Source organism: Sciurus carolinensis, chromosome 8 (genome assembly GCF_902686445.1).
Source record: "Sciurus carolinensis chromosome 8, mSciCar1.2, whole genome shotgun sequence".
NCBI classification, from domain to species: Eukaryota; Metazoa; Chordata; class Mammalia; order Rodentia; family Sciuridae; genus Sciurus; species Sciurus carolinensis.
The window spans coordinates 119,422,748-119,435,840 of NC_062220.1; the positions used below are offsets into that span (position 1 = coordinate 119,422,748).

A 13,093-nucleotide genomic window follows, 5' to 3' on the forward strand; every position below is an offset into this window, starting at 1 on the left:
ACTTCTTTTCAATATCATCCTTGAAACTCTAGCCAGAGCAATTAGACAGACCAAAGAAATTAAAGGGATACGAATAGGAAAAGAAGAACTCAAACTATCCCTATTTGCTGATGATTTGATTATACACTTAGAGGAACCTGGAAATTCCACCAGTAAACTTTTAGATCTCATAAGTAAATTCAGTAAAGTATCGGGATATAAGATCAATGCACATAAATCTAAGGCATTTTTATACATAAGCGATGAATCTTCAGAAAGAGAAATTAGGAAAACTACCCCATTCACAATAGCATTGAAAAAAATAAAATACTTGGGAATCAATCTCACAAAAGAGGTGAAAGACCTCTACAATGAGAATTACAGAACACTAAAGAAAGAAATTCAAGAAAACCTTAGAAGATGGAAAGATCTCCCATGTTCTTGGATAGGAAGAATTAATATTGTCAAAATGGCCATACTACCAAAAGTGCTATACAGATTCAATGCAATCCCAATTAAAATCCCAATGATGTACCTTGCAGAAATAGAGCAAGAAATTATGAAATTCATCTGGAAGAATAAAAAACCCAGAGTAGCTAAAGCAATCCTTGGCAGAAAGAGTGAAGCAGGGGGTATCGCAATACCAGATCTTCAACTCTACTACAAAGCAATAGTAACAAAAACGGCATGGTATTGGTACCAAAATAGAAAGGTTGATCAATGGTACAGAATAGAGGTCATGGACACAAACTCAAATAAATACAATTTTCTCATACTAGACAAAGGGTCCAAAAATATGCAATGGAGGAAAGATAGCCTCTTCAACAAATGGTGCTGGGAGAATTGGAAATCCATATGCAACAGAATGAAACTAAACCCATATCTCTCACCATGCACGAAACTAAACTCAAAATGGATTAAGGATCTCGGAATCAGACCAGAGACCTTGCATCTTATAGAAGAAAAAGTAGGTCCAGATCTTCAACATGTCGGCTTAGGACCAGAGTTCCTCAACAGGACTCCCATAGCAAAATAAATAAAAGCAAGAATTAACAGCTGGGATAAATTCAAACTAAAAGGCTTTCTCTCAGCAAAGGAAACTATCAGCAATGCGAAGAAAGAGCCTACAGAGTGGGAGAAAATCTTTGCCAATCATACTTCAGATAGAGCACTAATCTCCAGAATCTATAAAGAACTCAAACAACTCTACACCAAGAATGCAAATATTCCAATCGACAAATGGACTAAGGAAATGAATAGACACTTCACAGAAGAAGATCTACAAGCAATCAACAGACATATGGAAAAATGTTCAACATCTCTATTAATAAGAGAAATGCAAATCAAAACCACCCTAAGATTCCATCTCACCCCAATTAGAATGGCGACTATCAAGAATCCAAGTAACAACAGGTGTTGGCGAGGATGTGGGGAGAAAGGTACACTCATACATTGCTGGTGGGGCTGCAAATTACTGCAGCCACTCTGGAAAGCAGTGTGGAGACTCCTTAGAAAACTTGGAATGGAACCACCATTTGACCCAGCTATCCCACTCCTTGGCCTATACCCAAAGGACTTAAAATCAGCATATTACAGAGATACAGCCACATCAATGTTCATAGCTGCTCAGTTCACAATAGCCAGATTGTGGAACCAACCTAGATGTCCTTCAGTTGATGAATGGATAAAGAAACTGTGGTATATATATATACAATGGAATATTACTCAGCCATAAAAAATGATAAAATTATGGCATTTGCAGGCAAATGGATGAAATTGGAGAACATCATGCTAAGTGAGATAAGCCAATCTCAAAAAACCAAAGGACGAATGATATCACTAATAAGTGGATGATGACACATAATGGGGGGTGTGAGGGGTTAGTGTTAAGGTTAGAGTTAGGGTCAGGGAGGGGGCAAGAATGGAGGAAGGAAGGACTGTATAGAGGGAAAAGAGGGGTGGGAGGGGTTGGTGGGTTTGGAAAAAAATAACAGAATGAATCAAACAACATTACCCTATGTAAATTTATGATTGCACAAATGGTATGCCTTGACTCCATGTACAAACAGAGAAACAACATGTATCCCATTTGTTTACAATAAAAAAAAAGAAATTAAGATCTCAGTCACTTTGCCACTCATACTTCAGACAGAGCGCTAATTTCCAGAATATATAAAGAACTCAAAAAACTCTACACCCAAGAACACAAATAATCCAATCAACAAATGGGCTAAGGAAATGAACAGACACTTCACAGACGAAGAAGTACAAGCAATCAACAGATATATGAACAAATGTTCGACATCTCTAGTAATAAGAGAAATGCAAATCAAAACTACCCTAAGATTTCATCTCACCCCAATTAGAATGGCAATTATCAAGAACACAAGCAACAATAGGTGTTGGTGAGGATGTGGGGAAAAAGGTACACTCATACTTTGCTGGTGGGGTTGCAAATTAGTGCAGCCACTCTGGAAAGCAGTGTGGAGATTCCTCAGAAAGCTTGGAAATGAACCACCATTTGACCCAGCTATCCCACTCCTTGGCCTATACCCAAAGGACTTAAAACCAGCATACTACAGAGATACAGCCACATCAATATTCATAGCTGCTCAATTCACCATAGCCACATTGTGGAACCAACCTAGATGCCCTTCAATTGATGAATGGATAAAGAAACTTGGCATATATATACAATGGAATATTACTCAGCCATAAAGAATGATAAAATTATGGCATTTGCAGGCAAATGGATGAAATTGGAGAATATCATGCTAAGTGAGATAAGCCAATCTCAAAAAACCAAAGGACGAATGATCTCACTGATAAGCAGATGATGACACATAATGGGGGGTGGAAGGGGTTAGCGTTAGGATTAGGTCTAGGTTTAGGTTTTGGGTTAAGGATGGTGGCAAGAATGGAGGAAGGAAGGACTGTATAGAGGGAAAAGAAGGGTGGGATGGGTGGGGGGAAGGGAAAAAATAACAGAATAAATCAAACAACATTACCCTATATAAATTTATGATTACACAAATGGTATGCCTTGACTCCATGTGCAAACAGAGAAACAACATGTATCCCATTTGTTTACAATAAAATGAAAGATCTCAATCACACAGCTCTTGACAAGATGAGAGAGGGGATCTTTTCTGGGAAGTAATTCTGAACATTGAAAACCGATTGGGGAATCACACTGTTGGATAAAACATATTAGAAGATATCCCCAGGGTTGCTGCTCCTGGCAACAGCACTGGTGAGAGCCAACTCTCCTGTGCTAAAATCATGAAGCAATACTTCAGTTAAAGGAAACTAAGTTTTTGGAGGTCTGAGGGGTGTGTAGATTTGGAGAGAGAATAGAGTTCAAAGTCACTGCATGATGAACCTGAAGCATATCTTGTGCAACAGTATTGTGCAGAGGGGAAAGGAGGAGAACACATCTCCTGTCTCTCCTGGATCCCAGGGAAATAGGAGGAAGGAATCACCTTACAGCTCCACGACAGGTGAGGGGCAACTGGCGTCCCAAGTTCCCAACAGCTGTCCCTGGTCAGAACATCATGTTGGGCAACCCACAACACATGGCACAGAGTGTCTAAGTAGCCAGAAGAAAATCAAAAGTGGAGTGAGGTTTTTGTAGGGGGAAAGTGGTCAGAAAAACACACCTGGCTTCCCTACCTCAACCCCCACAAAGAATGCAGAAGGGTCACTTGTAAAATTGGCTGCCTGAAACTACAGCAGTAAAGAGGAACCTGCCTGAGGATACGAAAGAGTGGGGAGGAATTCATAGTTTGGAGTCTGAACCCAAGTGATGTAAAACCACACGGTTCACACGTATCTGAGGGGAACAAGAATCGACTCCTACACTGCATGAGTGAAAACCTGGGGTTTTTCCTGGGTGACTGTCTTCCAGCACCACCCAGCATCTGCTCAGCCAGGGAGATGCACCAATTAAAAACCTTCAGACAAATCCAAGGAAGATCTTGTAAACCTAACCTGAACCTGCCCCCAAGGGTCCCCCTGCCTGTGGGACCTCCTGTCACTGCAGGAACCACAACTATCACACCTGAGAAGAATATTTGGACCTCCAATGGGAACAATTCCCTAAATATTAAGCAAGATCCTCTGTATTATTTTTTATTTTACTTTTTTACTTACTTTTTTCTATTCAGTGTGCTCTTGTGATCTGCATGGTTCATAGACATTTATACTTATTCAGACCTGTCTTTAGTGCTTATTTTCTTTTTTTGATTTGTTTTTTTTTCCTTTGTTTCTCATTCCTAACATTTTTCTAAGACTGGTATTCCTCATAGATCAATAGTTTGAGAACTAAATCACTTAGGGTTAGGGAGAGTGTCTGATGCTGGAAAATTGGAGACATGGGGCAGGACCACCTGCCAATGCAGAGTACTGAGACTGAGCCCTGCTCTGGCTCCTTCACAGGTGCAAAATATCCACCATGCAGGGTCCACTGCTGAGCTGTCTAACCTCATGACGGGTCAATCACACAGTTCTGGCCTCATGTTCAAGTGATGACTGATGTTATTTTGTAGCTACAAGTACCTGGATTTGTACCATGGGCTATTTTTCAAAAGGTGTGTAATGCTGTACAGCAGGGGACACTACTGCTCCGAAACTCCCATGGTCTACACTGGGATTTGCTAGGGGGTCTTGACCTAAACAGCAGCTTTTGACTCCTATCACCAACTCTTCTATTAGCATACCACTGTGACATATGGTCACACACTCTCACCTCAGAATACATACCCATTTGTCAATTATCAGTGTCACATATATTGCAGGCCACCACGGAGATGAAATGTTGGGTCCCAAGAAGCCACTGGCCAGGGCTCACCCTAGCCCATTCCTTCTCTCTGACACTGGCCCCAAGGTGCTGGGCTCGGTGAGCTGCAGAGGCCGGAATTAGGTCAATGTGATCGGGGAAATGGTAATACCAGATTACATGATGATGGAGATGATGAAGGACAAAAAGAACTTGAGCAATCTGTCCAAATTCTGCAGGATCTCCAACTGCCTCCAGACGCTGCTGGAAGAACATATTAGCACAGGGAAGATCTTTGGACCCAGAAGACTTATCGTTAAACAGCCTGAAGCAGAAACTGGATTTATAATAATGGAGCCAGTCAGGGGCTCAATGACACATAAAAAGGAGGAGGAGCAGAATAGAGCAAACCCAACTGGGAGCATCAGAATGAAGATTTCCATGTGCGATTCACTGTGGAAGATGCTCAGAGCAGGGCAGAGATAAAATTGAGGAGAGCAGTTGAAGAAGTGAAGACACTACTGGTTCCTGCAACAAGAGGAGAAGACAGCCTGATGAAGATGCAGCTGATGGAGATGGGGATTCCAAATGACACCTAGAGAGATACCAACATTAAATCACCAGCCTGTGACTTTTCTTTTGCAGCAATAGCCCAGGCTGCTTCTAGGATCATAACTAGGCCGAGGCATATCCTTCCCACAGCTGGCCCTACCATTATGCCTTTGATCAGACAAATACAGATGACTGATATGCTAAATGGAGCTAAATTATTTTTTCTGGTGGTTGTCAAGAAACGAAGGACCTAAAGCACATTTCTGTCTCTATTTTTGACATACTGGAAAAATTCTAAAGAAAAGAAAGTGCTTTATTTTCCTTCATGTTCATTTAGTGAAGTATCTGGTAAGATCAGCTCCTCCCTCATAATAAAAGTTAATGCATGTGACTCAGTCACCCAGTGTGTGAAAGACGATGAGGGGGACAAATGGGTTGAGGCTTTGAATCACATGATTTGTGCCACATAACCTTGATGCAAATTTGTCAAATTCGATACTGTGAAAAACATTGATAGCTATTCTAATATCTGACTAGTTATTTTTTAAAAACCTCACAATTGACTACTTTTGATTGTAACAATCTTCAATGTCAACCCAAAGGAATCCGAGATATTCTGAGTGATCAAAACACCAGCTGACAGATAAAACCAGAGCTTTATTCTATTCAGAGAAGGGGGATGCGTTGGTTTTATTGTTTTTTTGTTTTTTGTTTTTTTGTTTTATTTTTTTATTTGTACTGGAGATAATAGTATACCTACCAAAGGTTTACACAAATACGAATTATTTTTTTTAATTTCCACTCTGGCAAACAGTGGTCAGTCAGAAACTCAGTTAGGACCTTCACAGTGACCTCTCCTTGGTCTTGTCTCACTTGGAACCATTTTCAGTTTATTTACTATGCTACAAAAAGTTGTTGCTTGTATCCACTAGTCTTGCTTTAATGTGCCACTGCTCTTTGTATTACACATGCTGTTGTTTTGGTATATTTACAATACATCCTGTGCCATTAAGATTTCCATTTTATTTGGTTGTTTCAATAAATTTGTGACACTCAAACACTTGAGGTGACAGTTAAAAATGACACCTGCATTTGATCTAGCTTCACCTCAAAGAACCTGAACATTTTCCATTTTTATCAAAGGTCTTTTATGGGGAAAGTAAATGTGTGAAATAACAGATATGTGACATTTATGAGTAATGTTGGTTTCTGAACAAATTTTGAAAACAGTTGAAAAAATATTGAATCCACTGAAAAGAAGCATGAATTTTGAAATCTGAATGACTTGGTATTATAATTCTTTATTAAATTTATTTCTTATTAATTGTATTTAAGATATTATTTTTCCACCAGATAGTATTATTTACTTTTTAGCATGGATAGACTGGAGTGTCCCTGGTGTGTTACCAAAGAACTGACATGCATTTTTTGTCTAGTTTTTATTGTTTTAATAGTTTTCATGCTCTATATGTACCATAACCAACCTATTGCTTATGCAAAACATGTAAGACAATGTATTTACAGTCACTGTTAAAGTTTATAATGCAAGTTTCTATCTTGTTTTATATGTATGTTATGTACCATTGAAAAAGAATTCTTTTCATGGTTGAGAAAAGGATAGAAAATCCAAAACCACAATTTTGATAAGAGAAACTTGCCAATTGCTTTACAGTACTTTATTTTATTGGGTGTCTTGTCATGGGATTTAGTTAGTTAATGAATGAATTAGTGAATAATACATGTGGGTTTTGCTTGGGATTTTACATAACTTGCAATTTAATTCTTTATTTTTTTGCTGTTTCTATTAACCCATAGCATTATTTTAATGAATGTTAGAATACCAACCTAAAAAAACAACAAAATACATGAAAATGAGGGTTACAGGAGGAGAGGTGTGATGTCATGGGGAATCACTAGGGTAACTGCTTTGTAATTCTTTCAAGTCTACCTCAGGACATCTACCTCTATTTACTGTTTTCCTGAGATGTGTTTTATTTTATAGAATGAATTTAAAAGCAACTGTTACCATAAATAGAATTTAATATAAATTAAATACCAACATCAAACATTAAATACCAACATTAAACTCATCTTAAAAAGTAAACATCAGTCTGTACAATGTAGACTATTATCTCTGTGGGAGAGAAAAGTCACAAGGCAGCTGCTGCTCCTCCTCCTGCCAGCTGATTGCAGCTTCTCTACAGTGCAAGCTTCACCTCAGAACCTGGAACTCCAGAACCAGAAATCACTGTCTGCCCAGGTGTCCCTGTAGAAATCTGCAACACAGAACCAGGTGCAGGGTCACATGGGAGGAGTTTCTGGCCACAGAAACAGTGGCAAGGACCACAATTTTCCTCAAGTTGTGCAAGGTGACTTTGGGCCCTGATCTCCCCTGGGTTCTGGTTGAGGAAAATTGAGGCTGGTCTGCTGCCCTCAGCAAAGGGTGTTGTCTATGGGCAGAGAATGTCTATGAATGTCCTCCAGGAGCAACTTCCCATGGACATTCACCTTCAGAACCTTCTGAGGCTGCTCCCCAGAGAGTGAATATGAGGCAGACGAAAGGGTTCTCTAGGGAAGTTGGGTGAGAAAGTTGAGTAGCACACATCAGGGCAGGTGTGCTGACACAGGGTGGAGCAAGGACCCTGCTCCTCCAGCCCTGCCTCCTCTGCAGCTTCATCCTCAGACAGCTTCCTGCACTGATTTTAACCCTACATGTACCTCCCCTTGCATGTTCATGGTAACATGCACTAGTGGCCACTTCAGTGCTCTCCTTGCTTCTGATGGATTACATAAAGTGCAAGAAAGTGAAGGAAGCAGTGGAGAATATGTGCACTTATTTGACTTTTGCTCTCCCTCCCATTCTCTCCACTCTCACATTTCCTATTCCTGTCCTCCTTGGATTCCTTTCCTGCCTTGAGCTCATTTTAAATCCTAACACATACCTGGAACCAGATTCCTGTTGAAAGAATTGCTTTCTAACTATGTATTCTTGGCATGGGAAAGAAAGGGTACCTTCATGCATGCTCAGAGCCAAGAAGTGCAGGAAAACCCAGGTGTGCAGTGGTGGTTAAAGCAGAGCCAGACTTGTTTGGGTCCCATGCACCAGGGAAGAACTCAGTTTTTCTGACCCCAACTCTAGCTCAATTCATGGCCAGTCGGAGTGGTACAGTCAGAGGTCAGAAACCAGGGCAAGACTAAGAAATTTGGTGCAAAAGGATTTAATAGACATTGAACATCCAAGGACTTCTAAGATGTGTATGAGAAAACCCCTTCAGAAAAGTCATACAGAGTGGGAAAGAGGAAACATGGAAGAGCTATGAATAGTTTATAAATAAGAAAGAATAAAACAGAGGCACAAAAAGGAAATAAATTACTTTCACATTTCTGGTCCCATTGTCCTTGTCCTCATCCTCAGTGTCCATAAAGTTGACTACAACATGGACAAGAGCGGTGGTGGTGATGATGTGGCCTTGGAAAAAGGAAAGGTAGAGTTGAAGTCAAGGTGAGAACTTGAGTTGCTGCTTCTCCTGGTGTTCTGTAGCCCAAAATCAAAGCTCCCCATTCTTCCTCTTGTCCGCCCTCCTGTCTCCTGGCCTCCATTCAATTCATCTGCAATGAGGAGTTTCTGTACAATCCCAAACACTGGTCTCCAGTTCAAATTCTCCCACTGACCTCAATGAATAGAGAATACTGAAGTGGCCACTATTGCATGTGACCATGACCATGAAAGGGGAGGTATAATTAGAGTTAAAATCAGTACAGGAAGCTGTGTGAGGACGCTGTCCTCAGTTAGGGATGTCTGTGTCATTCTGTTCCTCCAACAGGTAGCCATTCTCTCCATGACTATCTAGACATAGACCTCATGAATGCAAGCAAATTCAGATTTTCTCCTAGTCCCAGGGGTTGGGAATTAGATGAGGACTAGAGGGGAGGAACATGTTCAAGGATGAACTTCTCCCCATTCTTTTACAGGAGAACACAGAGGCCTGTCTGACAATGATTTCTTTAAGTCCCCCATATTTGGGAGTGCCTTCTAAACCAAGAGTAGACAATAAACAGATGAGAAAGTGCTGCTGTAAGGCCAGAACACGCAGAGGGTAATTTGACTCCTTTCACACTGCTTAGCACAGGTGAGAACAACTCTTGACTACACGTTCACAAGATGTCCCTAGGAAAGTGTGTTCCACTAGATTCCTTCCATTGTGGGTCAAACCCAAAGCCCAGATCTAAATTCTTTCTTTCATGATTTCTAAGAAATGTCCACCAATGAGAGCCAAGCTATTGGATGCTTAGTAGAGGCAAATTCAGGACGGAGTGGGTCTTACAGGGAAGATTGTGTGTCACTAGCAAAGAAAAAGTTGTCTTCTTACCAACAGGATGTTCAAGACAGTAGATCTACTAACTCTTATTCTTATATCATTAAACTATGAAAGTAATACACTTTTTCAGTTGATTCCTATTTCAGACACATTCCTCATTTTCCACATAATAGGGGGACCTAACCCCTACCAGGAAACCTTTCCTTTTCGGTCACACCAAAAGGACTGTTCCCTACCTGCAGGCTCTTCATCATCACTGCTCGAGTCCCATGCTTGGCTGTACATCCCACCTTTAGAGACAAACATCAGCAACAGACTTAACTAAGAGTGTCTCATGCTTTCTTCTTCACCAACTCAGATCATGAGGTGTGCTAGGGTTGGATGTTGTTTGTCCCCTACAGCATTGTTTGATTGAGGCTTGGTCCTCAATGTGGCAATAATGAGAGTTGTGAAACTTGTTGGAAGAGAGGCCTGGGTGAAGGTAACAAGGTCATTTAAGGACCTTAGTGTGACAGGCAGGAATATATTTTTCTCACATCCTTGTTAGATTCCTGGATTCTATAGGAAGACCAAATGAGACATCTGATCCCTGCTGGCTTCCTGTCTCCCCATGTGATGTCTTCCTCCTGTACCTGCATCCATGAGGACACCACCAATCATGCAATGCAGCTAAGAGGGCATTCACTAAAGCCAAACAGATGCTCTTGAATCTCCAGGGTTGTAAGATAAACACGCCTGTATAAATTATTCAGTCTCAAGTATGTTCTTTATAGCAATAAAAAGAGAGTAATGCTAATATTAATATTCACCCTGATCTGTGTTCTGGCTTCTAAGAACCTCTCTGAGCTCTGTGTGGTCAGGGGCCTTCAACAAGATGCTGCAAACAATTGCAAACCTTGAAGTGAGAAAGTGGAGCTGCAGGAGTCAAATTTCAAGTTCTTATTTCCACTGGCATGTTATCACTCTGTCACCCAGAGTTATCACGCTGACAGACTGTGATTCAAAAACAGTTTGAGGGATTCATGGAATAGACACTGTGCCAGAATCAGAGCAGCTGCCCAAAGGGGAATGGGAATGCTCTCTGCATTATGCACATAGGTGTACTTGGCACTTGAATGGTGGAACTGGGATGAGTCTCTGAATATTTCACATTAAAATATAAATAAAATGAAATGTAGACAGCACATACATGTAGTAACTGCGTTTTGGATAGTCAAGACCTAAAGTTTGAAAATGAGGAAGCAGGACCTTCCTTCCCCTGAGTTACATTGCAGAGGAGTTTACTAGCCTGATCTCACCACTCTCTTGTAATTTGACTGTGGACTCATGCAAAAGGACCAGGAACCTCTGAGGGCCTGAGGACATCACATCAGTGAAATCAACATTTAGATGCAGATGACTCCCAACAGGGTCTAGCACATCCTGCCTAGAACTAAGAGAAACGTGGGAGCTGAGCTCGGACACAGTGCTATCTTCTTAACTTCACTACCAATTCTGGCTGCTCCAGGTCAATAGACTGGACAATGAGGTCTTAGCACACAGTGGTATTATTCATCTAATGCTAATGAGAACCAAGATGAAGACACTCTTCCCAGGGATGAGCTCAAGGATGAGGAGCAATGAAGAGGACAGTGGTTGCACACTCACAGTGACCAGTGTGAGTCCATGTATGGATGAGTGGAAGGATATAGATAGCATTGGAGACTGACTATGTGAAGATCTTTCAGAGACACTGTCAAAGTGATATCCTTCAGGCCAGAGTGGTCAGTGAGGATCTAAATTATGGGATCAGACACCACTGCTGTGCTAAGCTTTCCTTCACTGGAGCCAATATTTCTGCAATAGATGTGCTTTAGCTGTGCTTGCCAGGCCCCATGAAAATCCCTTCAATTTTAAACATGCTTCTCGGAAATCAGTGTCTACAAAAGGACCCATGGAAAGGCAGCTTCCATAAAAAGTTGTAACATGCCAACAGAATCCATCTTCAGCTTCAGGGAACTCAGGCCTGGGAAACTCCTCTGTCTCAGTCTCCCAACATAAGTTAGTGCTGCTTGTTGGTAGATCTGAGGCTCACTGCTAATGATGGCTCTGCCCAGAACTTGGTGCTTACAGTGGGGTTTGGAAGAATTCTGACTCCTCTCACAGAAAATGTATGTGAATGAGAAAAACTGTCTTGAGGCAAGTTTTAAGAATAATCAAATACCATAAGAAAATGCAGAGGCCTACTGACAGGTGAGGTTTGTTGTTAATGAAGTTGCTACTGGTTCGTTGACAGGAGTGACACAAGGCTTTGTCCTTTCTGAGTCCTGTGAAACTTTTCCAGGGTTTTGATGGGATATATTTTCCATGCTAATTGAGGTATTCTTGGTTTTGAAAGAACTTCACAAGTGTAAGGTTTATAGTTTGATTCATCTACACATAATCATGTACATAATCATGATTTATTGGATAGCATTTTTGGTTAAAAACATTGACACTGGCATCTTGGTCTGTATATATCTAGCAAAACAAACAAATGCACAAAAACTAACACACAGGCATACTCAGAATTCCATCACATGAATGCATGCATAGACACACCTGTCTCTCATTGATCTAAACCATGCCACTCAAATCACACAATTGCTATGAGGGACTGCAGAGAATGGCCACAGTTTTGTGTGGATTTGGGGGTTTTGTTTGGTTTGTTTGTTTGTTTGTTTGTTTGTTTTAGAAAATTTCTACCGTGACACCCTCATTTCTCTTCCTCCAGCAGGAAGTGGAATCACTGTGACTGCACGAAAGGCTGTAAGCCCCTCGACCCTTGGCATCATCTACATTATCCATCAGCAAGAGAGTGAGGCCAGGATACATACCAGTTACGGTTCCTCTGGAAACCTCCTGTAATTATAGAAAAGGAATCACTATGAAAGTCAAGTCATGTTCTCCCCTATGTGCACAAGCCTTTTCTTTACTGGGTGACATTAAAAAATCAGATGAGAAAGTGTCCAAGTCAAGGGAACTCAAAGGCAAGGACAGTGTAAACCTGCTCCCACCAAACAACACAAGCTTCTCAAGGGTGATTTGTCTCTTGGGTCAATTTTAGTTGACAATTATGGAATTATTTGTCCAGGCGGGAAAATCACTGCCGAGCACAGAGCTTGCTAAGGTACGAGTGTAGCTGATGCTGGTAGTTGTTAATGTAGCCTTCAATGAGGTGCCAGTTGGTAACAGACAGCCCTGTGACACTCTCCCCATTGAGGAAATTGTGCATGTCATCCCTAATATGTCTCTAATATCCAGGTGAACCTATCATAATACAACAGAAAAAGACACTAATGAGCAGTACTTGCATTTTAGAGAAAGGTAAACAATTTACCATGGCATATGATGGTTCCTCCTGACCCATGGTTTCTGCAAGATGTGACTCCACCATGCCCTTTGGGGGATCTAGGAGGATACAGAATGACTATTAGTATACTCATGT

The 13,093-nt window shown here is 41.0% G+C and overlaps 3 protein-coding genes and 1 pseudogene across 11 annotated transcripts in view; all 4 read left to right on the forward strand.

Moving 5' to 3' along the window:
- The window catches only part of LOC124991706 (immunoglobulin lambda-1 light chain-like), a 1,192,366-nt gene that overhangs the window by 1,135,448 nt on the left and 43,825 nt on the right, over positions 1 to 13,093 (forward strand). The window lies entirely within an intron of this gene.
- LOC124991707 (immunoglobulin lambda-1 light chain-like) overlaps positions 1 to 13,093 on the forward strand; it is a 1,154,667-nt gene that overhangs the window by 1,093,290 nt on the left and 48,284 nt on the right. The window lies entirely within an intron of this gene.
- Positions 1 to 13,093, forward strand: part of LOC124991709 (immunoglobulin lambda-1 light chain-like) — a 981,515-nt gene that overhangs the window by 915,623 nt on the left and 52,799 nt on the right. The window lies entirely within an intron of this gene.
- Positions 4,919 to 5,562, forward strand: LOC124990518 (protein quaking-like; annotated as a pseudogene).